Source organism: Taudactylus pleione, unplaced genomic scaffold (assembly GCF_031769625.1).
Source record: "Taudactylus pleione unplaced genomic scaffold, aTauple2 ptg000256l, whole genome shotgun sequence".
Classification (NCBI taxonomy): domain Eukaryota; kingdom Metazoa; phylum Chordata; class Amphibia; order Anura; family Myobatrachidae; genus Taudactylus; species Taudactylus pleione.
Genome location: NW_028284658.1, coordinates 4,206,076 through 4,234,035, shown reverse-complemented (window position 1 = coordinate 4,234,035; position 27,960 = coordinate 4,206,076). Strand labels below are relative to the sequence as shown.

Genomic DNA, 27,960 nt, shown 5'->3' with positions numbered 1-27,960 from the left:
CCTGAGGTGTGAGCAGAAATCCAACTTAACTAGTGCCGCAATGCTAGTTGTGGGCTTATTGTGTTCGCTAACAGCATTGCGTTCAATTGAATTCTCCCCATAGTGACAAATTAATCTAATGCTAGATTCTCCTCTCAATGCAGGCTCTACAATAAGGTCTTGTCTACATAGGTGAAATAGCTCAACATACAGATGAATTGATGCAGATACAGATATCATTTTCTCATGGTAATGTCCTGTATATCATTCTGCAGCACATCATAAAGCTCAGTTGATATCTATGCAGAGCTATTTCTCTGGAACATATTAAGTGAAAACTGTTGTGTGGAGCAGTCATTAGGATGTGGTCATGCTTAAGGATATGTCTACACAAAGGGCACAAGGCATGAATGTTACCACAAATACCATTGATGTCTGTCTGTATGGATCTTTAAACTGTGCTTTTCCAAAGCGGTGTTCTTGTGTTTGCACAATTCCTAAAAGGGCAATTAGATCTCATTTTATGATATATCTTGGTTCAGTCTCTCACATGGCTGAGCTCCAACTACCTAAATTATATAGGCAACTATGTGATCATAACAAGTACCTATTGTTTGCAGTACAGTGACAAAACAAGCCATCCAGCAGCAAAAACAACTATAATTCAGTGCAAATGTAGACTTTTGTTATGCGAATAATATTAACAAAAAAAACAACTATTAAGTCTATACTTCTAATTATACAGTTAAATTATACAATTCTGATAGTTTACCTTTAAGGAGGTTCAAGGGAAGCTGGATTTTACTTGGAATGCTGCAAATAGAGGTCTTATTGTACAGCTGGAGGGTGAAAGTATCGGGCTTAATATTAAGGAGAAATACTTTACAGAAGAGATGGCCAATAGAAAATATAAGTGTTAGGTTGGGTTAAGTGGATGAAGATATTATGTAACAATTTCCTGAAAAATTACTTTTTTTAATTGATGAAGGTGTTATGACCTAGGGATCATAGTAACAATGTTAATTTGAATGTTGGTAGTCTATTTACTGATATATTTTGTGGATAAAAGTGCTATGTCCAATTCATGTCAAATGCCAAATATCTTTAACTGTAAATATTTCAGTTTCTTCTAAACGTAACATAACACCTTCATCCACTCGCCTCTTCATTTGTAAACTGAGCTTGCACCCAGGGCCGCCATCAGGGGGGGACCGCCGGGCCTCAAGTCCCGGGCCCGGAGAGAACTGAAGGAGAGGGGGGTCCGGAAGCAGCGGTGCTGCGCTGGCAGCCACCTATAATTGAATTGATAAATACAGGGCCGGCGGCGGCATGTCAATTATGGTGCCAGCCGAGAGCTGGCCAGAGCGGCTGCTCCTGATTGGCTGCCGGTCCACGAGCTGTGATTGGCTCGCAGCAGGCGCCATATTTGAAATGCCGCCACCGATGTAACACTGCTGCCATAGCCACCCGGGCTCTTTCTGCTCTCTCTCGGCGCTGATTCTGGTGGGCTGGCTGCGCTGCGTTGAAGAAATTCTACAGGTACACTAGCCCTGTGCTCCCCCCCAGTCCAGCCAGCCGTCCCTTCCCTGTCCCCCCCCCCTTTTCAGCCATTCTTCCCTGCCCAGTGCTTTCCCCCTTAGTCCAGCTAACCTTCCCTGTCTCCCTCGTAGTCCTGCCAGCCTTCCCTGTGCAGCCTGCCAGCCTTCTCTACGCTGTGCTTCCCCCACTAGTCCAGCCAGCCTTCTATGTCCCCCTCCTAGTCCTGCCAGCCCTCTCTGGCATGATATGTGGATCCAGGATCTGACTTTTTCAATGTATTATGTGGTTCTGGCTTTTATATATATATATATATATATATATATAAAAATATATATAATATAAATTCAGAAATCAATGTTGCTTTACAGCATTTTTTTACTGACTTTTTAAACAAATTGGTGTACCGACCCCTGATGTAGCTCCACCCACATCTGCCACGCCCCCTCCCCCCCTACCCGGTGGGGGCCCTGTCTATTTTGTCAGTTCTGGGCCCCATAATTTCTGATGGCAGCCCTGCTTGCACCACACCATACATACACACCTTGTGAGCGTCATGGGCATATAGCCAAAGTTCCGCGCTATTCTGAGCTGGGCATATGGCGATGGGGTGCTTGCTGCAGATGGATCTCCCAGCATAGGGTGGGTGGAAGTGCTGATACTAATGATGACTGTTTGCTGTTGCGAACTGAAAAAGTGAGTGGAGTGGCCATGTGGTAAGCTGTATAGGCATATTGTACTAGGGGCGGGATGTACTATGGCCAAAAATGCAGTCAAACCCCAAAAATGCAGTTTTCAGGGATTTGACCGCATTTCTCATATGTACCAACTTCCGGAATGCGATACATTCCAGAGATTAGACCCGGTAAAGATGGTGTTACCCAAAAGAAGCCTATGGGCTTCTTTCCGCAATCCTTCTGGGAGGGATCCAATCGGATATCTCCCATTGTCCTCGCTGGCAGCGTGCGCCGTCCTGCGCATGCGCAGAGGTGCTTCTGGGTATTAAACCTGGAAGTCCCTTTATCGCAAGACAGCTTTTATCAGGAGAGCTGTGCTTTGCAAATGTAATCGTATTCCTAGGTACATACTGGCGTTATTAATGGATGCGATGCTTAGTACGTCTCACCTTAAATCTGGCGACTCTGAATCAGGCCCACAGTAAGCTTGTGCAGAAAAGGGGCCATGGCCATCTCACAATGGGGTATTCTGGCCCCCTCACCCTTAAACCTAGCATTTTTGTGCTCACTAGTTTCAGGTGGTGATGAACAGGATATACCTTCTACCATTCTGATAACTGGAACAAAGGTGTAAATTTGGGGGTCAATTTAGAAGTATGAAAATTTAATAATTCTGACCAGCAAACATGCCTTGATGGGGATTGTAGCACGCAATGGTCCATCTAGACATTATGGCACATGGGGTGGATATGCAGCGAGTACTCAAGCAAATTATCTCTAAACATTGTTGGTAATGATACAGAGTGCCACACATCAGCGATGATCCAGAGTTACACCCAGAGTTGTGGATGTGTCTTGTGGTTTTTAGCACACATGTGCCGTCGCACTGGGCGGAGGGCCCTGGGGGCAGCACTGTTGTTTTCCGGTTTGCCCAGCCAGCTGGTTAATGACGGTGACTAGGATTCAGAGCCCTACGCACTTCAATTGCATCTCCACTTTTCTAAATGGGTGTGATGGATGTAACTTGGTGTCAACTGGACGTTCGCATATATGGCTCAATATTCTGTGGCCATGTCGTGGGCGTGTAGGTAGTGCGGCAAGCTATGCAGAAATAGCGTATTTAGAGATCCTTCTGCTTTCACGTGGATCTCTTGGACCAGGTACAGATCTGGTGCAAATGTGCCGTGTTAGTGATGATAGTAACTTCTGCAAGTTAATGAATAGGGGGTGGTGTAGCCACATAGATTCTGCATACATGCGAAGATTTGCATTTATTTCCATGCATGCTATATAGTCGTACTTCCGGCTGACTTACATGCGGCTCTGAATCAGCCCCAATATATATAGCCGTTTAGTCAGTGATTGAATAATGTTGCCTTCTGTTTGGGCTGTTGAATACTTTGTGCTGCTGCTCCAAGGTCAGTGGTGCTCTAACCTTACATACAGTTGTAATGTATGCATATATATTTGTGCCTGTTACTAAAAGCTCTGTGATACACTGCATTTTATGTTTAGGGGCTGGCCTGTAAGCCACCTATAAGTATAAGTAAGTGGTCTACGGGCCTGATTCAGAGTTGTATGCAATGCCGATGTTTTCACAAACGGAGTGATTTTTTGCCACTGTACTGAATATTGGGACATACTTGCCTACCTTCCCGAAAATCGGGAGCTGCTCCCGGCCCCCCGGAAAGGCAGACAAGTCTCACAGCTCCAGGCAACCCGTAAGCCTCCACCCCAAACCCCCCCCCCCCGCAGTTACAATATTAAACCCGGGGGGCTGAATCGCGTCATCATGGCCCCGCCCCCTGCTTCACAATGCCGTTAATCTCGGCATTGTGAAGAGGGGGCGGGGCCACGATGACGCAGTCGTGCTGTCACACCCCATGCCTTGCTCCCAATGATGCGTCATTGCCGCGTCACGCCCTCTTTTGCCACGACATGCGCCCCCCGCCATGGAAGCCCGACAGCTCCCTCCCGGAAGGAGGGAACTAAAAGTTGGCAAATATGTATTGGGGTCCCCAGAATTTTTTTGCAACCCCTATGTATCGCCTTCGCTTGAGTCTTTTCTTACCTATATGCTAGTTTCTTTGCAAATGGGGACCTCTGAAGAAATTGAGCCTCCCTAGGCAGACAGTGTCTTGAGCCAGTATTCAGTATGCATATAGGAGTTCATGTGGTATGGTAGCCACTTGTTTGGGTAGGAATAATATTTAATCTTCATACAATAGGTTCAACCAGATAAGATATAATAATATACTTTTTGGGGTAGGGCAAAATGTGATCTTCCCTGATCAAACATCCGGGAGAGACAACATCCTCCTACGTCTCTCCAGCGTCATCCCCCAGCATCTCTACAGTGCCACCCCTCTTGCTACTCATCAGCGCCATCCCCCCTGCATCTAACCAGCTTCATCCCCCCTGCATCTCACCAGCTTCATCTCCTCTGCCTTTCTCCAATACCATTCCCCCACCGTCTCTTCAGCACCATCTGTTTCACAAGCGCAGCCCTGCGCTGCATCTCACCAGCGCCATTCCTGTGTCTACACTCCAACACCATCACCCTGTGTCTCTCCAGCTTATCTCCTTATGTCCTACCAGCAGTTCCCTGACCCTGCTTCCCCCACCATCAGCTCCCTGCCCATGTGTCTCCTCTCCCACCAGCAGCTTAATCCCCCCCCCCTGTCCCTGTTCCCTCTAGCAGCAGCTTCCTGCTCCTTTGCCTCCTCTCCCACCAGCAGCTTATTCCCCCTCGTGTCCACCTAGCAGTAGCTCCCTGCCCCTGTGTCTCCTCTCCCACCAGCAGCTTATTCCCCCCATGTCTCTCTAGCAGCAGCTCACTGCCCCTATGTCTACTCTCCCACTAACAGCTTATCCCCCCCGTGTCCCTCTAGCAGCAGCTCACAGCCCCCATGTCTCCTCTCCCATCAGCAGCTTATCCCCTCCTCCCCTGGTGTCCCTCTAGCAGCAGCTTACCTTCGTGCTTGCCCTGGCCCCTGCTCCTCTTTGCGGCTCCTCAGTGCGCTATGCAGTGGCGGTGATGGCATGACATCAAATATGCCACGCCGCAAAAGGAGCCGCCGGGATGCAGGCCCACAAAGTGAGTGACAGGAGGGATGGACCGCGAACGACGAGGAACACGGAGCCAGAAACTGAGGATTGGGAGGCGGCCGCCGACAGCCAGAGTGGCCCTCTGTCTGTGGGACTTCTGTGCATGGACGTGGTGGAGGCGGAACTAGTTTCACCTACCATTAGAGGTGAAAGAACCGTTGAGGCCCACTTTAACCCCTGAATAGACGACAACCCTGATCCACTCGAACTGTACCTAAATCTGCCAAATCAGACCCATTTCGGGAAAGCCTACACCTACTTTCCCAGTGGTCTATGTTCCACTTGGTTACAGTTATACATCTAACTATATCAATGGAGGGGAGCTGCTGGCCTTGACCTGGTATGAGGGAAATTTTTTCCTTGACTATTGTACTCTTATAGGATTGGCATTTTGTAAATAATAGGGTATTTTTGTTAAAGTAGGAACAAATGTGCTTTGATCAGTCTTGTGCTAATGAAATGACTAACTTGTCCATCAGTTCACTACGTTTGTTCCATTATTCTAAGTAGTAATTGTTACTACAACCAATGTTTTGTCTATGATAATAACTATAATGTGTAATCCGTTTTAATTTGCATGTGACTTTTATAGCTTCTTTATTTTATTTTTGTTCCGTGACACTCTTGCTGTTTTTTTTTGTCTTTTGTTATTTGCTTAAAATGTGCAAATAAACTTTGTGCAACAAAATATTTATTGTGTTGGAAGGTTCTGAGAAGACCCAGATTTTGTACAGTAGACCACAATACCTGGACCTAGAGTGTGTTATCCCTTCACTGCTAAGGATGAGTGGGTATCGTCCCATGCCCTGCAGGATTTCAAATAGGGGAGGAATCTTTGCTAAAAGTCTCCCCCTTAAAGTAGCTGTCCCATGAATGTGGGTTGGGCTTAATGACATGATTATGGTGGAGCCACAAAGACATTCAGTCTTGCCCTTTCCAATATAAACATTGCAGAACTTTTTAAAAGCCAGGAAATAAAGGATACTGCATAAAAAAGTGCACCCACATACTCAGGGGTACCTTCATTTGAAAGGGGAGTGTTGCCTCTTTCAAATTATGTCACCCCATGAGAAGTTATTCTCTGGTAATCAGGTGATCCATGCTTTAAAAAGTGTTAAGACGTCCAGAGATGGGATAGGGAGATCTAATGTCCGGATCTCCCACAGTAGTACCCTCATGTAATGTGGATTGTTGCCTGTGTTTCAAAACGTATGCCTTGTGCCTAGTTGTGCTATCATATTATTCCTACACATTTTATCTGTTTGATTCAAAAAAAGAAAAAAATGACAAAGGCATTATCATTTAATTTCAAGTGCATATTTTATGTAATGAAAACCTGCATGTGGTACCCAGTGTTTCTTGGTGGTGGTTACAAACAAGAACACATATACACATTTGCTTTTAAATCACTACCATGTAGAGTCAATGGCCATTTCCCCTAGATTGTCTTTGCTGTGTGAGAAATAAGCAAACTAAAGCCGCGTATCCACTATGTGATGTTACTGAGCGATTGCATGATTACGACATCGTAATCATGCAATCGCGCAGTAATCGTGCTCAAAGCATACACAAATCGGGCACGATTATGTCGGAAACGACCAGCGATGCGCGCTCCCGCTGGTCGTTTCCGACATCAATTATCTACTAAACAATCTACTGTCAATCAGCCAATAACGACAGATTGCCCATGTTCAGAGATGATTGAAGTGCCTACACTGAACGATCAATCGTTCAGTGTAGGCACTGCAGGGGGAAGGGGAACGACGGTATGATTACGATGTCATAATCGTACTGTCGTGCTGGTATCTGCTAGTGGATACGCGGCATAATGCTACTTACTGGAAATTTTAAGTTTTCAGGAAGAAAAAAAAAACAAGTTATATTTTGTGTGGGTACTTATAAATAATTAGTTATATTAATGTTGCCAAAAGAGGCGTGGCAGTGAAGGGGTTGATTGCAGGCTGTATCTTGTTTTCTCATGTATGATCAATAATCATTAAAATAACTAGTAGGAAACAATTATTCTGAATTGTTTATGTCATTCGGTGGTGTTGGACCATGGAAATATGCTACAATAAAGAGTGTGTATGAGGGATGAGGGGGCAACAAATTTGAAGAGTAAAACATTTAAGTCAATGCCTTCTGGGTCTACAACATTGGTCATGGTTCTGAACACAGGGCTTGATTCATCACTGAAGACTCCAATGCGATCGGGACTGCGATCGCAGTGACTACTCAGACCCATCGCAGAGTGATTGACAAGAAATGACCGTTTGAGGGTGGTGACTGGGGGTGGTCGGTGAAACGCAGTCGTGTCAGTGCATTTGAACGCCATTACAAGGGCGTGTATAAATTAGCCACTGCGATGCCATACACAGCTTGAGCTTACACTGCGTGCGCTGAGGTTAGCAATCCCTGAGTAAGGTCAGACCTTGTGCAAGTGTGCCTGAGGCTCCGATTGTTACCGATAGTTTTGCAGACTTGCTAGGTATTAAAGATGTGTAGAAGGTAAAGTGGGCATCCTTATGTTAGGCTGCGAAGGCATTGCATTTGCAATCATTAGCATATCTTCGTAGTAGGACAGCGTGCGTATTCGCTGCTGCGATCGCAATAGCGATCCTTACTGAATCAGGCCCACAGTTAGCACTGCACACGTTACTGCTGTACTGATTAAAGTCACACAGCATGTTGCATATGTGATTGAAATTCCTAAACCTTGCACAGACTACATAGATAAACTACTTAGAAAAGAGATAAAAAAAATGACAATAATGCAGTAAGCAATATAATGAAACCACTTAACAAATCAGGATTATGGATGTCACAGAGAAATTGGAAAAACCCTGCTTTTACTGACATAGGCCCTCATTCAGAGCCGTACGCTCTGAGCAGAGCGCACGCTCTGAATGAGGGCCGGGCTCCATTTTCATGGAGCGTCCTCCTGGACGCTCGTATAGCTGTGGGTCACCACCCACAGGCTATACGAGCGTGCTTTGTGATGGCCGCGATGGTCGAGACCATCGCGACCATCGAAATTGCGAGCCGGAGCCTGCGGTTGAGGTTTTCAACCGCAAGCTCCGGAGTGATTTTGGCTCTATCAGAGCCAAAATCACTCCCACTGACATCACTAGTGATGTCAGTGGGCCGGCTTCTGACGGGAGGCGTTCCCATGGGAACGCCCCCGTCAGGGAGGCACGCCCCCGGCACGCCCACCAAAGGGGGCGTGCTGTCAATCAACATTGACAGCACGCCCCCTTTGATCGGACACAACGAGCGAAGGACTTTCCTTCGCTCGTCGCGTCTGGCGCATGCGCACGACGGAGCTCCCTCCGTCGTGCGCATGCTCAGTGCATAACATCGACCCACTTGCGAGCGGACAGCCGCTCGCGAGTGGGTCTGAATCAGGCCCATAATCCATTATATTCATATATTTTGCAGTCTTTTATTGCATCCAGTGACATTGGGCCTGATTCAGATCTGCACGCAAATGCCATCGCAGCTGTGATCTCTCATGGAATGCAATTGCTTACATATTCTAATAACTCATCCGATGTCTAGTGCATAGAGACGCCCACTGAAAGCATCTCACATCCGCTGCTCGAGCACAGAACTAGAAACATCGAACGCAGATCAGGTCCGACGACCATCAACATAGCTTGTCTTCAGACACGCAGAGAGCTTTCCTGCTGCAGGCAAGGACGCAGTGGCTAATATATACACGCCCAGAGAACAGTGTTTAAACGCTACTGTCATGCCTGTGTTGCTCTAGCCACCCTCCGTTACCTCCCCTCAAACGCTGACTACCTGTCCCTCAGTTTGTGAGTAAATCTTTTGTGCGAGCGTGATCGCAATTCAATCGCTACGCTTTTGCGCATGTGCAATGACTAACAATCTGAATTAGGCCCATGGTGTTGTAAAGTTGTCCTTATATAAAATACTAAGAATAGTACAGAGCAAAAAGAACTGGCACATTAGTACTGCCAAATTAACTATATAACCCCTAATAATTACTATATAACTCCTAATAATTACCATGTCAATTAAGCTCACATGTAAATATGTAATAATTAGTAGAAAATGCTCTGATTTAGGATCATACCAGGTAATATTGAAGAACTGATTCAGAGTTGGGCCTAGCTGCAATATTTGGCTTTGTCAAACAAAATAATTGTGGATAGTCACTTACACATGGAAGGGTGGAATGCAATTAGACAGTATCCTGTTGACCTGTCGACATTTATAATGTTGACACCTTCTGAATGTTGACATTCAAAATGTAAACATGGTCATTAAGTCGACAATCTATATGTAGACATGCATTTAGTTCGACATTGTTAAAATGTCGACCTGATCAGAATGTTAATGGTTAGTGTTAGGTATAGGTTTAGACTTGGGGTTAGGGTTAAACCAAAAAAAAATGAATGGTGGATAAACCACTATTTAAACTTCTGGCGCCCTATTAAAATTTTGATAATAAGGGTTACCTTTGATAGAAGATCAATATGAATTTTATATATATATATATATATATATATATATATATAATAATTATACTAGTTGCTCCCAGTTATAGAAATATATGAGGCTCAAATATAATGTAATAAAAACATTTTACTGAAAAGATAAATAAAGAAAAATACAAAATATAGACAAATATTCATTTAAAACATACATATATATTTTATCTATTAAAAGATATTTTGAGAAAAAATTTTTCAAATCGTTGCACATAAAACATTTTGTAGTCGGTTAAACGCAATACAGGTTGAGACTTTTATAGGGTATTTTGGATATCGGAATATTCCGTATTTTGGAATACTTGCATACCATAATAAGATACCTTGGGAATGGGACCCAAATCTAAACACAGAATGCATTTATGTCTTATATGTACCTTATATACACAGCCTGAAGGTCATTTTATACAATATTTTAAATAATTTTGTGGCTCAAACAAAGTTTGTGTACATAGTGTTCACTCTAGCTCCAGCGGCAGGCAGGGCGTCAGAGCTAGCACTCCCGAAAAGGGGGCGTGGCCATTGAAAAGGGTTGGTGTCTATAAGACGTGTCACCTTTTCGTCACTCTTGGAGGTGTGCCCGGCACTTACGTACACGCCGGGCAGCCCCCAAGCGCTGCTGACAGGGAGAATAGATGCCGGGCGCATGCGTCCAGCATCTATGCACCAGCAATGACTGGGTCACCACATATTACCCCACCCGTGGGACACTGTGGCCTGTGGGTGTAGACGGCACCCGCAGGCTGTCTTAGCAGTGCGCTGCGCGGTGAGGGCAGGGCGCTTTTTGCCCTCCAGAAGGAGAGCAGGGCGCTTTTTGCCCTCCAGAAGGAGGGCAGGGCGCAGCGCCCCGCTAAAACAGCCTAGCGGGAACACTATATACGAAATTCATTTATGTTTCATATACACCTTATACACACAGCCTGCAGGTAAGTTTAAACTATTTTTTTAATAATTTTCTGCCTTAAACAAAGTTTGTGTACATTGAATCATCAAAAAGCAAAGGTTTCATTATCTCAGTCATGCTACAAAAATTCCGTATTTCGGAATATTTGGATATGGGAGACTCTACCTGTATACTATTATGTCCTCTTTCCCTCTAATGCTGGGTACACAGAGAGAGATATTTTGGCCGATTCAATTGATCAGTCAATATATCGGGTTCCCGTCGGCCAATGTGTACCAGCGATATGTCTGTGAACGACGTCGTTCACAGACATATCGCATTGACTGTGCTGCACAACCAATGGCAGATATATTTGCAGATATCTGTCCATTGTGCTGTGTGTACGGGTGGGTTGCCGAACCCCCGGACACTTGCTGCAGAGGCCGCGGGACCTGCGGCCAGATGACAGATGATAATTGTTCAGTGTGTATGAACAACCATCATCTGCAGATTTATCTCCTAGGTATGTACTCATCTTAAGATGTTGCAATTTGTAGCTGCGAGATACATATGTCCTGCATATAATAGTTTTGTGTTCCTATATAAAGTTTATTCACTCAAAGTAGCCCGCTGAGAAGCATTTCTAACATGTAGTGATAATTAGTCACATGAGTGGAAACATGGCACGCACAGCAGCACTTCTACTTCTAGTGAAGGAATGCTCTGACTGTTGCTGGTGTCCCAGCACAGGTGGTATTCAGCCAGTATTCAATGTTGCGCAGATGGTGTTAGTGCTGTGCTGTTGCAAAAGGTGTCAACGGACGGGGATGATTTTTTTTTTAAGTACTCTGCACTGCAAAAATGTGGAATAATGGGTCTCTCCGATCCGGCGGTGATTAAGTGGACAGTGCGGGTTAAGGGGTTAGAGTTAGGCTAAAATAAGTAGTAGCAGTAGGGTCAGTGGCGGCACTTACAGAGCTAACACCCGGCTCCGCAAAGCCACACCCCCATTTGTGTGCGACTCTTGGGGGCGTGATCGAACGTAATGCCAATCCCCCCCCCCATCCTCGGCACACAATCTGGCAGCTGCTGGGAGCAGACCACAGCCTCTCCTTGCGCTGTGGCTGCTCTGTGACACCATCCGACAGGGTGACACCAATATAGCAGAGCAGCTCTATTTTGGTGTCATCGGTGCGGCCCAGACCCCCTTAGTGACGCCAGTGAGTAGGGTTAGGGTTGGGCTAAAATAATAAAAAAAAAAAAAAAAAAAATGTCTGCATTTTGGTGTCAACATGTTGTACTAAGGCAAGAAATGCAGTAAAAAATAAATAAAATGTGATTTTCAGCATTTGTCAAATGTAGGTGCTTCGTCTTGGTGGGTAATGTCATCTATAGATGGCGTTACCCAATAGAAGCCTATGGGCTTTTTTTTGGGACACCCCCTGAAAGGGAACCAATCGGATTCCTCCCAGCTCCCCCTGCGGTGCGCGCCGTTTGCACATGCGCAGTAGGACGCCAGAGGGACTTCTGCAGGGTCGTATTAACAATGGGTGCAGGGTGTGCAGTGCACACGGGTCCCCGAGGCAAGGGGGCCCTGTGGCACTCACCCTGCATCCACCATCTGAAACAGTTTCTCTAAGTGCTATTTAATTTGGAGAAAGAAAGAGCCTTACTGCATCAGTGCAGTGTTTGACTCTGCCCTCACCACCCATAGTTTGTCTGTCACTTTCTTTGTCCAGGCTCCGGCTGGCTTGCTCCTCCCTCTGTCTCCCACTCTGCAGGCTCCAATTGGCCAATGTTTGAGCCCGCCTGGCACAGTCTGTATGCCATTCATTCTGAAGCTTTGGCTGGCTGGTATTTGGCTCGCCCCCCCCCCCCCCCAGACTCCAACAGGTTATCTCACTCAGGGGGTCTATTTACCAAGCAGTGTTAGGAAACAGAGTGAAAAGTGATAAGCTGCCAGCCAATCAGCTCCTAACTGCCATCTCACAGGCTGTGTTTGAAAAATGACAGTTGGGAGCTGATTGGCTGACACCTTATCACTTTCTTATCACTTTTCACTCTGTCTCCTAACACTGCTTAGTAATTAGACCCCTCAATCTGCAAGCTCTGACTAGCCGGTGTTTAGCTCCGCCCCTCCCTCCGCCTCCCTCAACTTGTCACTCACTTTATATCTTCCTCTGCTGACTGCAGATGACAATACACAACAAATGTATTAATGATGCTACTATTAGTGTTTTTACACTGTGTGTGACAGCCTGACCCTGCAACTATACTTTGGGGAAAAAATGTAAGTAATAATAATATGTTTTTTTCGTCTTGTCTTTTTTGTGTTTTACAGTATGGATATGTATTATAGTTTACACACTATAGTACCAGAGACAGCAGGGAACTGATGCCAGCTGGTCTGGGTTAGTGACAGGGTTATATTTATTATATTACATAACTATATGAAGTAACAATAAAGTTTACAGCTCCTTTGAGCTGTTCCTCACTTTCTCCTAGGCCTCCTGCGAAAACCCTGAGGGTAGGCATGTATGAATTGAGGGTCAGGTTGTCACACATGCAGCCTGATTGGATGATCCACAGTCTCATGACCTTGTTACCTGCCCGATGGGTAGTGCCCATTTTCTGCTGGTCCCAGCCTTAACAGGACAGTGACCTGACAGGACTCAGCCTCAGGCCATTACCTATTCTGGACTACACTTTTGGTCATAAAGGTTAGTTTGGACAAATTTCAAATTAGAATTTATATTAGAAAACCCTCATACTTCTAATGCTACAGTATATTCATAAATGAATTACCCTTCCCATCATCTGATTCCACACAAAAAAGGGTAATTCACTTTTTAACTTACCAGTGTTCAAATCTCTATTATTAATTATATACAGAATTATAGGACCACACCAACAACAACTAGGTGTTGTGAAGCGCAGTCCACCTGACGTATATATGTGGTAACACATATATGCCTATTTTATATCAAATCACAGGTAGACTGAAACAGGTTTTGCTCAAGAATATCCTTGTATTTAGCACCATCCATCTTTCCCTATACTCAAATCAGTTTCCCAGTCCCTGCTGCTGAAAAACATCCCCACAGCATGATGCTGCCACCACCATGTTTCACTGTGTGGACGGTGTTTTTGGGGTGATGGGATGTGTTGGGTTTGCGCCAGACATAGCGTTTTCCTTGGTGGCCAAAAAGTTAAATTTTAGTGTCATCTGACCAGAGCACCTTCCTCCATACATTTGGGCAGTCGCCCACATGCCTTTTGGCAAACTCAAATCATGTCTTCTTATCTTTATTACTAAGTAATGGTTTTATTCTGGCCACTCTTCCATAAAGCCCAGCTCTATGGAGTGTACGGCTTATTGTGGTCACATGCTCAGATATACCAGTCTCTGCTGTGGAACTCTGCAGCTCCTTCAGGGTTACCTTTGGTCTCTGTGCTGCCTCTCTGATTAATGCCCTCCTTGCCCGGTCTGTGAGTTTTGGTGGGCGGCCCTCTCTTGGCAGGTTTTTTGTGGTACCATGTTCTTTCCATTTGATGATGATGGATTTGATGGATATTTTTTTTATAATCCAACCCAGAATTGTACTTCTCAACAACTTTGTCCCTGACTTGTTTAGAGAGCTCCTTGGTCTTCATTATGTGATGCCTCTTGCTTAGTGGTGTTGCAGCCTCTGGGGCCTTTCAGAAATCTGATCCGTCACATGATCTGTTTATACTGACAGATCATGTGACACTTAGATTTCACACAGGTGGACTTCATTTCACTAATTATGTGACTTCTGAAGGTAATTGGTTGCACCTGAACTTTTGAGGGGCTTTATAGCAAAGGGGGTGATTACATATGCACATGCCAATTTTCAGAATTTTATTTATAAAGATTCTTTTTTATATTTATTTTTCTCATCTCACATCACCAAATTAGACTATTTTGTGCAGATCCATCACATAAAATTCAGATTAAAAAATAAATAAATTACAGGTTGTAATGTAGTAAAAAGCCAAGGGGGTGAATACTTTTGCAAGGCACTGTATATATATACATACACACATATATATATATATATATATATATATATATACACTGTATGTATATATATATATATATATATATATATATATGTATATTATTATGTATATACTATCAATTTGAGTTATGGTGATTGATGGGGGAGGGGGGCCCACCACTGCACTGCACACAGGCCCATTCATTTCTAAAAACGCCCCTAGACTTTGGGTCATAAACCCAGAATTCCTTCTATCGCAAAGGACAGCTCTTAAAGGGGGAGCTGTCCTTTGTGATTTTCTAGGTACATACCGGCGATATTATTGCCTGTATGTGCCCAATAATGGGCGGTATGTACAACGTCGTGGATGTGACTTACAGTCTACATTCTGGTGTTGAACCTTTTGAATGTCAACAAGTCATACCACTCCCAATAAGACTCTATCTGTATCTTTTGCATTTTCTTATAAGCCAGTGTAAAGATAAGTGCTGATAAATACAGTATCAGTACAGTATGTATCATTATTTGTAAGAATTGTCTTTGTTTTTTGGGGGGTTTTTTTAGATTTTTTTTTTTTTTTGTGCTTTCCACCATTCTAAGACAAGTGTATTGTACCCCTGCAAAAGTAGTAAAATTGTCCTGAAATTCCAGGCCTTGGCCATTCCCCTATCATAACCATTCACTGAGTGAGAAATTTGCCCTGATTTTCCAGGCCTTGGTCATTCCCCTGGAATGGGTATGTAATGCCGGCTGTCGGGATGCCTCCTGTCAGAATACCAACAGCGGCATCCCGATGGTTGGTATCCCGACAGGGGTCGGGGAAGTGTTTACCACTGTTACCCTCCCTTCTTGTAGCCTAACCCTAATCCTCTGCACCCTAACCTTCTCTGTTAGTGCTTAAACCTAAACCCCCCATTTATGCCTAAACCTAACCCTCCCCCTTAGTGCCTAACAGCCCCCCAGTGGTGGCTTACCCTAACCCTCCCTCCTAGGGGGGCCTAACCCTCACCCCCCCCAAAAAAAACTATCCTTAACCCCTCTACGCTCCCTAAACCTAACCCACCAGGCCCCCCACCGACCCCCGCGGCTAACGCTGAGGGCGCTTTGGACTTAACTTGTTCGGGCTGGCGTCAGTTTTTCAACGCCTTTCTTAAGTCCCTTGTTGGGATTTGGATGTCAGTATGGAGACTGGCGGCAACGCAGCGGCCGGTCTCATAACTGCATCCCATTCCCCTATCATAACCGTTCACTGAGTGAGAAATTTGTCCTGATATTCCAGGCCTTGGCCATTCCCTTGTCATAACCGTTCACTGAGTGAGACACAGTTGTCATCTTGCAGCTTATAATATGTTTATTATTTGCTCCCATTCTCATCACCTAGACACTTCTGATATGTTTTTTGGAAATGCAATAATCTAGTGGCTATGTCTATACTCAGTGTAATACCTTCTACCTACCACTCCCCAAGGTCCCATACAGTATCTTTACAGGTCGTGATAGGAGCACAGTAAACAGAAAGTTACAGGTATAAGCAGTGAAATATTGTTATTCAACAAAGCCTATCTCTGTGCATGGAGATTTATGGGAAGAGTAATTGATAGTACACACTGTGTTTTACAATATGATCATTGAGACTGGTATAAATGACGTAGGTTCCCACTATCTGGGCTCTGGCACGATAAGCTAGTGAAACTACAGAGCTGTCATGAATAAATGTGAAACAGTTGACAGAAACAAAGTTTTCAGTCGAAATGTTGTAATTTGCAATGCAAACTGCATGTAAAAGAGGATGGAACACGAAAATATGTTACTAATGTCATTGGTATATTTATGCTATAGAACACATGACACAATAGAGTAAAAGGTGGAAGCACATCTCCATTGGATGTAATGTCAGGTTGCTCAGGACACTAGATTCACATGCAAAATGAGTATATGGGCTAAACAGAGCAAAGCTACCAATTCCTGGCATTTTTAACCCAGAAATTTAAAATAGTAATAATAATAAATGTAAAACATGCCTGGTTATGTGCTTAATATTATTACCACTTTAAATTGCGGGGTCAAACTGCTGATTTTCTAGCTAGCCCTTTGGGCGGAATTCAATTGTATTCGCGGCCCGCATATCCCGTCTAAAGTGACAGGAGATCGCGGGCCGCTTACAATTGTCCAAGATGTTCGAGCTGATCGCGCCCATAGAGGTCAGGTTTAGCCGCGTAAAGCAGCTAAACCCGACCAAAGTGCTGGGCGCGATCACGAAAAGTGATGTTTGGGCGCCCAAACATGTCACTTTTCGCACATTTCAGCTCTCATCCCCCAGGGGCTGCGAGCTGAAATGTAGCGCTGGCAGCTCATCGTGCCCGACAGGAGCAAGAATTGAATAGCTCTGTCGGGCGCGATAGCGGCTATAAAGAATTGAATTCCGCCCTTTGTGTGTAAGAGAGGGTACATGTTTATGATAAGAAATGTGTAACCAGATTATTACATTGCAAAACATAGTATCTTGTCTAGGATGATACCTGTGTAAGAGACACAAATAACGAATGGTTTACCTACACAGGGCTTCATTCAAATCAGGAAAACAGTATAGTAAAAATTGTATTTATACATTAAATTTATTATTTATATTACGCAGTACTTTAAGGAACATATCTAATTATTCACTTTAGTCCCTGTTACATTGGATCTGGAAGTATAATCTTGGACTGTGGGAACACTGCATGAGCATACAAACGTCACATAGGAACCTATCTATTCCTTAACAAATTTTCCATCAGTTGACACTTCTTTAAAAGCTTGTCTCTTACCAAACCAGCAAGTCAAGAAGCCCTGTTTTGTTTCAGAGAATCCAGCTTCTATCTTTTCTGAGCCCCATTTTAGTCCACAGCGACATATGAAATGGCCAGGCAATAACGATTCTCAGGCTACCAGCTTATATACAATATTGGACTAAATATAGGGTCCCCCTAAAAAATAAGGATATTACAAGGGACTGAAAAAATGAAAGGGACAAATCTTTAAAACTTGGGACTGTTAAAAATTGGGGTTGTCTATAACTATGTATACATTCTATAAAATGGCTGTGAATGCTTATATTGATAACTAAAATAAGAAGAGAACAGCACCCCAAATGGTTTGGCGGAGTAGGAGACAAATATATTCAAGTTTATTTGATGTAAATCCCCAAACAAATAAAACTAGTAAAATGGACCTGCAATATGCCTGGGTCATCTCAGCCAATCTGCTTCTTAAATAGATCTATTGATTTCGGTGTTGACCAACCACTAAACCCTTATTGATAACCATACTGTAACTGCTGGGGGATAATAAACAATACTTTGTTTTGGTGTATGGGAGTGTGGCATGGTATGAAAATCAAGCCTGGACTGAATAAAATACAATAGGATAAGCTGGTGAGGTTACATAAATTGCAGGTTTACAAATACAGTGAAAATACAGTGAAACATAATAATTTATAATAAACAAATAATTAAATTTTTTTTTCAATTAAATATAAAAAAAACTAGCAAATCACACATCACAAAATCTAACTGACATTGTAAAACAAAATTATAATATATACAGAAGCTACCTCAACTGTTATTGAGTTTTATATAGTTTTCTAATTAAAGCTACATGTTATAGAAACATAATGAGATTTGCTGATATACACCAATAAGAGTGTCGTGATGGTTAGCTGAGGAAATTAGAAGCAGTACTGAAAAGCAACAACCAATCAGCTATTTGTCTTTACCTGTCTAGTGCAAGTGAGACAGGTGAACATTTGCGCACAAAACATATATAGAAAAAGACATGAGCAAAAATGAGGGTACTTAAATGTGTATGTTGAATCAGAATTATCTCCAGATGTGACTAGCTCAAAAGCAGTTGTACTTGCACCATGTCTATGTCAGACATAGACAGGTGTATATTGTGTAGAATATAATGGTGTAGAAATAAGGCCTGACTGTTTTAGTAGTGTCACATTACCCTTGCACGCAATGCTGAAATCAAGTGTCATATACAGAATAGTTATTGTCTTGTTTGTTATTTATAAACACAAAAGTCAAATATTCCATGTACAGATGTGTTCTCATACACCTGTCCTTTTTACTCCATGCGCATGGCATCACTTATACGCTCTGTCATTGGTAGAAACTTCCAGACTTTTGTACTTATTTTTAGGGCAGAGGTTTCCAAACTTGGTCCTTAAGGCACCTTAACAGTCCAGGTTTTTAGGATATCCATGCTTGACCAAGGGTGACTTAATTAGTACCTCAGTCAATTTGATTTAACCACCTGTGCTCAAGCATGGATATCTCTAAAACCTGAACTGTTGGGGTGCCATGAGGACTGCGTTTTGGAACCTTTGATGTAGGTCCTTATTTGCATCATAGCTACATCCAAAGTCGGTTATAGTGTCCCGGGCACTAAGCATTTTTGTTGTAGTGGAATTAGTATGAAGTTGCAGATTAAGCACAGTGCTGCGTGACTCGGTGCATGGCACTTCTCATTAGTATCTGTCTTTACACTCTTCCCTTTGTGGTCTAGTGTGTGGCCAGCTTAAGAGTCTGTGGTCCCCTTCTGACTGTATTAACGAAGCACAAGCTGGAATTATGTTTTGTGCACTGACGTAATCGTTTACAGTAACGTCTTTTTTCCATGTTTGAAAATGTTGCTTTTTAATGGAAATACATATTAACAATATATTTTTAAGATTGCTAAAGTGAAAATTACAAAACTGTAAACTGGCTAAAATGTCCGATAGATTTATCGGTAACATGTATAACAATGATTCTAGGTGGTTCATTTTTAGAATGTTATCTCTAATTTACACAGGTTTTGTCAATTTTGCCACCTTGATCCTAAGGTTTGATGTAATTTTCAAAAAAAGGTTTTGTGTTAAATCACGTGGTTTAAACTGGTATACAGTCTGCCTTCTCCCAAGTAACCTGATACCATAGATGTGTTGTTTCCACAGAATATATCATGTACTGTATGTCCTGTGCAGACCCAAATAATACAATTGTCTGTTTAATGTGCATATGTCCCCAAAACCTGTAGAATAATACAGTTAAACTAATTAAACCTCTTCCCAGCTTTTTGTTTACTATTATTTTAATACGTAACATGCCTAAGGCAACCTGTTAATGGCATAAATTACAGGTAGGTAACCTTCTTAGGGCATAGGACATCTTAAATATATACCTTGAAACGAAGATAGAAGGTGATTCCATAGTGTAGTAATCTTCACATCTTTAGGCTAAAACAGTGTTTCCCAAACTCATTCCTCAGGGAGCTCTAACAGTGCATGTTTTCCAGGTCTGCTCACAGAATCACAAGTGAAACAGTTAACTTCACCTGTGGATCTTGTAAAATGTGTCAGTCAGTAATTAATACACATGTGCATCAACTAATAAAATGGAAACCATGCACTGTAAAGGCCCCCATACATCAGAGATTGATTGTAGCAATCGTGCAATTTGCAATCGATTGTGTATAAAAATCTTTCTCTTCTTCAATCGATTGCGGATTGCAGAATTGCCACAATCGATTGAAAAAGGGAAATATTTTTATACACAATCGATTGCAAATTGCATGATTGCTGCAATCAATTTCTGATGTATGGGGGCCTTTAGTGTTCCCTGAGGAATGAGTTTGCGAAACATTGCAATAAAAATGTACCAGATATATGAAAACACAGCACTTATAGCCACAGCATGAACTGTACAATGTTCATTTCTAAGCACTGTCCAAAGGCACAATCATATTCATTTTAAAGAAGGTTACAAAGCTCACACTATGCCTCCAACGCGTTTTGTCATTAGGACTTCATCAGGACTTTGAGGTGAACATCTTACAGCTCATCCTGTGGTGATAAGTGGTTCTTTTATGTGGCAATTCAAAGGGGAAGCTGAAGTCAGAAGTTTTGGTCTTAGATAACAAGAAGACTTCAAAATGAGTTGTTGACAGAGTTTACAGACTTTATGGAATTCTTACACTCATTTTTTTATGTTTGATTACTTTATGGATAATGCATTATATATTTTTCTTTTCATCTGTAATCTATGAAAATATACATAATGGAGAGGCAATGAAGGATTATTTTTAAACTTTAAACTATGGCTTCATGCTAAGCATATATATGCGTTGACTCCTGGTCTAGGCATTTCTGAAGGTTCAATGAGAGTCGTATTTTTGGTATTCTAGTGTAGAATCATATTCGTTTTCATACAAATATGTTAATAAAGTGGTAAATGTATCAGATACAATAAATAATGGTAATTTAAACTTACTGTATCTCAACAAATTTTCTTAAAAAATACTTGTAAAAGTGGTAGAACATTCTCAAAAAAACTTGAAACCCAAACATGTAATCAAAAGCAAGGCCTGTTGATATTGTGCTTGCAAAATCTTTATATACATTTTGAAATTATTGTGATGTGAACATTGTAATGCCATAGGTTTGTTCCCTGTGAAATTCTTCTGGAGGTTTGAATATTCTGATTGACTACTGATTGGTCTAGTACTGTGAACTTTGTAATGCTCTTGCTACTGTTTGGTCTTATCATATGAACTTTGTAATGTTCTGATTGGCTACTGGTTAGTCTAGCCCGTTGATATTTGCAATGCTCTGTTTGGCTACTGGTTAGTATAGTGAACTTTGCACTGCTCTGATTGGCTAATGTTGGTCTAGCCTTTTCAAATGTAATGTTGTGTTTGAATTAGAGATGAGTGGGTTCGGATTTCCGAAATCCAAACCCCCCCGATCCGAGCCGGGAACCGAGTCAGGCTTGGGTTTTCCCGCCTAGCTCGGAACTGAAATCGAGGCAAACGTCATCATCCCACTGTCGGATTCTTGCAGGTTTTGGATTCTATAAAAGGTCCCGCGTTCGCCGCCATTTTTCATTCCGGCTGTGGAGCGTGCAGAGGGAGGGAGCTGGGATCTGGATCTATTTAGTATTTGTGTTATACACACTGTCACTTACTGTATAATATATACTGTATAATATATACATTACATACTGGACTGGCTGGCTGGCTACTGTTAAGAGGGAGGGAGCTGGGAGCTGTTGCTAACGCTGACCATATGTGCTGGCTGGCTACTGTTGTTCAATCTAAGGGCCTGTAGAGCCAGTTTGTGCAGGGACAGATTAATTGCCAGCTTGTTTTGTGGGGCCCAAATGAACCAATAATTTCAGCAATGGTCGTGTGGCAGACCTTGGCGCTGAAATGATTGGTTTGTTAAAGTGTGCATGTCCTGTTTATACAACATAAGGGTGCATGGGAGGGCCCAAGGACAATTCCATCTTGCATCTCTTTTTTTTCTTTGCATTATGTACTGTTTGGGGCCTAGTTTTTCAAACTGCCATCCTGTCTGCCACTGCAGTGCCACTCCTAGATGGGCCACGTGTTTGTGCCGCCCACTCGTGTCGCTTAGCATAGTCATCCAGCTACCTCGGTGCAACCTTTTGGCCTAAAAACAATATTATGAGGTGTTCAGAATAGGCTGGAAATTAGTGGAAATGAATGTTATTGAGGTTAATAATAGCGTAGGAACATAAAAAAAAAAAAATTCTGTGATTTTAGCTGTTTTTATGCTTTTTTCCAAAAAAATACAGATCCAAAACCCAGAACCCAAAACACGGAAGGGTGGTTTTGGCAAAACCAATCCAGATCCAAAACACAAAGAAAGATCCAGGTCCAAAACCAAAACATGAATAGTGGCCAGTGCACACCCCTAGTTTGAATATGGTCGTTCTTGCCTTAGGAACAATGCTTTGCCTGGATGAATTTTAAGAAAGATGCAGCCCAAAATGCTCCATGACCTGTACTTAGGCCTTTATGGCTGAACTCAAAGCCCCTATGACTAATGTTAGTTTTTGCAGGTATGTTTCATAGGTCTCAAAGGACATACCCTCCTACCAATCCTGACAAATAAAAATAATAGCCAGCTACCATCCTTTGTAATTGGTAGTTAGTTTACTGATATAACCACAACAACATTATGTACAGTAGAGTGAAAGAGTTGTGGTCCCCCTTCCTGATCTATTTTATTTTTGCATATTTGTCACACTTATTTGTTTCAGATCTTCAAACAAAACTGAATATAATACAAAGACAACAGTAAACACAGTAGTAGTACACGCCCACTTTACCGCCGTGCTCATAGGTGTTGTTTTCACAATCTCCCTGAAATGCTTTTCCAAAAGTAGGCAAGTATGGGCCTCCATCAGGGGGGGACTGCAGGGACTCCAGTCCTGGGCCGGGAGAGAGGGTCCCCCTGTAGCAAAAGTGTGGAATGCAGCGATGTGAGGTACCGCATGTCACTGGTGGAAATTGGAATGCTCTGGCAGCCAGAGAAGAGAAGAGGTCTCGGTGGCATTTAAAACATGGAGCCGGCCGTGAGCCAATCACAGTTCGCGGAACGGCAGCCGGCCAATCAGGAGCTGCCGCAACGGCCTCTGCTGATTGGCTGCCGTCCGCAAGCTGTGCCAGTGTCTACCAATATTTATAAGGTCAGTTAGATAACACAGTGGGCCTGATTCAGAGCCGGATGCTATTTGCGCTCGCTCGTTCAGAAAAAGGGGCCGGATATTTAAATAGAGCGCTCGCTCTTTGCGGTCTGTTGACACCTCAATGTCTGAACGAGCGTACGAAACATGCGCTCGCTATTTTGTAAAAAACGCCCCCCCCTGGCCGCTCGCATCCTACGTCATCTCCGCTATTTATTAGATTAATCGAGTACATCGAAAGGCGTATGAACTGCTCGCAGTGCTTGTGGTTGGATTTTCCTACCGCAATCATGCGAGCAGTTCAGCCTAAAAGAGAACCAAGTGACGTGGTCGATGACGCTGCTTTGTTAATTATGCACACCCCTAAAACGCCCATTTTGACCGTTTGGCACGCCTGCGTTCGGATCTCCACTCCCCGTTTTCAAGCACCTTCCCCTGTTACCACCCACAAACGCCTCATTCTGTCACACAAATTAGCAGGCATTCGCTATTTTGCGAGCACACAATTTCCGACCGCAATAACTGATTCGCGCATGCGTATTACAACCCATACGCATGCGCAGTTGTGCGAACATCGCTCGGAGCGAACGAGCGGTCGCTTACGAGTGGCTCTGAATCAGGCCCTAAGTGCTTGAAAGTATTTTTTGTTCCAGTTGCTGCAGATCTCGAATATGACAAAAAAAAAAAGAATTAATAACATAATAATAATAATGTACCAGCCATCCCTGCGCCATCCCCAGTCCAGCCAGCCTGCCTTTTGCCCCCCAAGCCTTCCCTGCCCTGTGCTACCCTTCCCAGCCCAGTACCCCTCCCCCCTTGTCCATCTTTCCCAGCACTGTGCCACCCCCCCCACCATGTCTATTCATCCCTGTGCCCCCGATAGGTCCAGTCCTCCCTGTCCCTCACCCCCAAAGTAGCTCCACTCACATCCACAGCTCTGCCCAACACCACGGGGGGGGGCATGCCTATTTAGTCAGTACCGGGCACCACAATTTCTGGTGGCAGCCCTGATGGCTGAGCATGTGTAGCAGCTCCCTTGACCATATACTGTGCAGAGAGCTCTGCCAATCAGAGCTCTCTATCTGAGGAGTTGCAGCTCCGTCACGCCGTGGGTGACTTGTGGCCAATGCAGAGATGGAAACAAGGCTGCTTCTGAAAAACAAATTTGGTCCGTCGGGGGGAGGAGAGGGTTCTGGGTACTCAGAAACCCCCCTGGGTGCGCCACTGTGGTGGAATCATGAATGCTGACAATATCTGAAGCGAGCGAGGCCTGCAGTTCGTTAGGGATTCACCTGAGTTCTTTTGTGACTTCCTAGATGAATCGTCGATGTGCTCTTGGAGGATTTTTGTAGGCCGGCCTCTCCTGGGAAAATTCACCATTGTTCCAGCTTTTCTCCAGTTGGAGGTAATAGCTGTCACTGTGGTTTGCTGTGGAGTCCCAGCGCCTTCAGAGTGGCCTTGTAACCCTTTTCATACTGACATATTTTAATAACCTTCTTTCAAATCCATTCTGGAATTTCTTTTGATGGTAGCATACTGTGCTGCTTGTTGAGACCTTTCAGCCAACTTCACATTGCTGGAAAGGTTCTATTTAAGTGATGTACAGTATAGATTTCAGCAGGATTATCAGTAATCAAGTCTGATTGTGTCTGATCTAATTGAACCCATTTATCAATTCAATTTGATTCATTGGTTGAATGAGTAAAGGCCCCCATACATCAGCAATCGATTATGGCAATTCTGCAATTTGCAATCGATTGTGTACAAAAATCTGCAATGTATGGGCTTCACAGATCGCAGATTGCAACCAAAAAGTGATTGGAATTGTTAAATCAGATTGTCCAACATGTTGGATTTCACAGATCGATTGGGGTTGTAGCTTGCTAGTGTATGGACATGATCAGCAGACCGTTACCAGTAAAATGATGGGCCTTTTCAAGATTGGCAGATCTGTTTTTGCTGCAATTGACCTGCAAATCACTGAAAGAGATCTGTAATGTATGGGTGCAGATTGCTAGATTGGGAAATCCTAAAATCGGGCAATAAATCTTCAAATTGTTCAATTGTGGTTTTCAGATTGCTGATGTATGGGGGCCTTTACTATGGAGGCAAATACTCTTTCACACAGGGCCAGTTGGTGTTGAATAACTTTTTTCCTTCAATAAATGAAATGATCATTTAAACACATTTGTGTTTACTCATGGTGTCTTTGTCTACTATTCAATTCTATTAGAATACCTGAACCAATTAATTGTAACAAATATGCAAAAATAGAAGAAATCAGGAAGGGGCAAAAACTTTTTCACATCACTGTATTATAAGCAGCCTCGTGTTGACAGCACAGTAAAAGGTTAAAAAGCACCAAATAACCATTCAAGGTTTTTCATATAAGAAATTCATTCCATGTTCAGTGGGGATTTGAGAACTACCAGTGCAGTGTTTCTCAAATTCGGTCCTCAGGACCCCACACAGGTCACATTTTCTAGGTTACCTAGCAGGTACCCAGGTGTATCCATTACCTCACTGACAAATTTTCAAAGATCCACAGGTGAAGTAATTATGATTCTGTGAGGAGACCTGGAAAACATGCACTGTTTGGGGTCCTGAGGACCGAGTTTGAGAACCTGTGTACCAGTGTAAGCGGTGTAGCTATTTGAAGTGAACTGAGCGTTCTTTGTCCTGTATAAACACATTTTTCTACAGCATAGTTCATTCATATGATTACTATATAGTCTACTGTAACTTTTATTATTCATAGCAATATACAGCAGTGTATAAAATGAAGAAATATAGTAGGCTGACAAAACAACAGTGGTAGGGGTTAATCTTTTTGCAGCAATGCTTCTTTTTTTCTCTTTTTTTTTGTAAATCTGGCATCATTACATTTAGAGGAGCTCTTTGAGGATTTATTTTATTACACTGTTGTCACAGTAATTCCTTCTCCTGTCACAGCTGCCTTATACTGGCCTGATCTGTGTGGTGGTGTAAGGAGTGTCCACTCTCTCACCTCACACCCCAGAATGTCGTGTTCTCATGCCGCAAGCCACACAGTGATGCAGAGATGTAGTGAGTAGAGGTATGAGAGAAGGAGTAAAATAATTGGGAGAAAGACAGAAGAGGGGGAGGTGGGATGATAAGAGAAAGAAAGAAGGTGAATGAAGAAGGATGGGGGATGCAGACAGAGCTAATGGGGGGAGGGTGGTGCAGAGGCTTGCACACTGTACTGTGTCTATAGGAGGTAACGGGCCTCACACAGCCTGTAAAGCTCTGACTGCAGTATGCATTAATCAGACCAAAATGGTGGGGGCTCCTCTTCCCTCACACCCCCAATCAGCCATGCAGAGACATCTGTGTGGGTGTAAACATATTTTTATGTGCAAACTTGGGGTAAGAGACAGTATAGGACATGCTCAGAACATGCAGAATTATTACAGGGTAGGTTCACTTCTATCATATCTAGGAATAACCCACCACAATGTAAACAATGATGCTCTATTTATGTAAAAGTACACTGTCTTGGTTTTACTTATCACTAAACATCGTATTCCGGGCCTGATTCACCACGGATCGCAATTTGCGATCACAGTTGCGTAATCTGACGCAATGAAATTGCGAAAATATGCTAATGTCTGCCACCGCTCAGCAAGCATAGAGACGCCCTCTACTGCCTTCTCACATCCGTAATACCTCGCAGTACTGCGTATACATCGGTAACATCAGAGAACAACGGCCCGTCACGCACAATTACAGCAGATCCAACCTGTCTCAGAAATTGAAAGTCTCGTTGCACGCTGTGAGTACGCAAGCTGCATATGCTGTCGCAATTGCGAATTTATGCACGTCCATGCAACGGCGTTCAAACGGACAGGCACGCCTGCGTTTCTGCAACCACTCTCCCGTCACTACCTCCTAACATTCACAGCCCGTCACTCACTCTGTGATGGATTCCTGTCTGTGTGCGTAATCGCAGTGTGATAGCCTCGCACGCGTAGTGCGATGCATGCACAGTATGCAATAATCGGCCGGTCTGCGTACGTGGTTGCAATTGCGTTCCATGCTGACTCAGGCCCCTATTACTGTATTCTTTTTTTGATGTTGTTATTCATGAAGATTTACTTTATCCCCATTGCAATCCGGTATCCGGTTCTTTGCCAATCCCGTCTTTTTTCTTTTCCTTATCGCAGCTTCTGTGTGCTTTCTTTTCTGCGCATGCGCCATCTGCTTGCCTGAAGTGCTGTGAGAATGAGCACAAGCCACAGCAGGGGCAGCTGGGAAATAAAGGGGCGGAGCGAAGTCCGGGAGCTTGACAGAAACACAGGGAAGTGATCAGCTTCCCTGCTGGTTTCGTCATGGTGTGCAGACTACGCCAGGGATGGCGAATCTCAACACACAGGAGAAGCGGAAAGTTCAGCTTTTCGTCCTTCAATAAATTGCACTCACCATACTACAGTATGGCGATGTGATTCAGCCACGGAGCGTAGGTGACGCTGGAGAAGTAATGAACTTTTCCACGGTAACCCACTCTGTGAATAGCACCAATCAGAGAAAAGCACTGTTTACCACAAAACGGGGCTTTTCTGTGCTCTATGAATACACCCATATTCTGCTATTGGTGGACCTTGAGGACTGGTGTGAAAACCACTATCATATGACTGACTGGAGACTGGCACAGCATGAGTCTTATACATTATGTACATTGATTAATAAATGATCAACTTTTCT

The 27,960-nt window shown here is 43.4% G+C and overlaps 1 protein-coding gene across 14 annotated transcripts in view; it reads left to right on the top strand.

The window, feature by feature from the left end:
- Window positions 1–27,960, top strand: part of EPB41L1 (erythrocyte membrane protein band 4.1 like 1) — a 210,985-nt gene that overhangs the window by 96,544 nt on the left and 86,481 nt on the right. Inside the window, exon 1 of one of the 14 annotated variants that reach the window (XM_088480589.1) lies at window positions 13,042–13,111. The exons of 12 other annotated variants lie outside the window; for them this stretch is intronic. The gene's annotated coding sequence lies outside the window, so the exon portion shown is untranslated. Of the gene's footprint in view, window positions 1–13,041; window positions 13,112–26,266; window positions 26,315–27,960 lie in introns of those variants that run through there. One more of the 14 variants, XM_088480591.1, reaches the window with a different exon arrangement.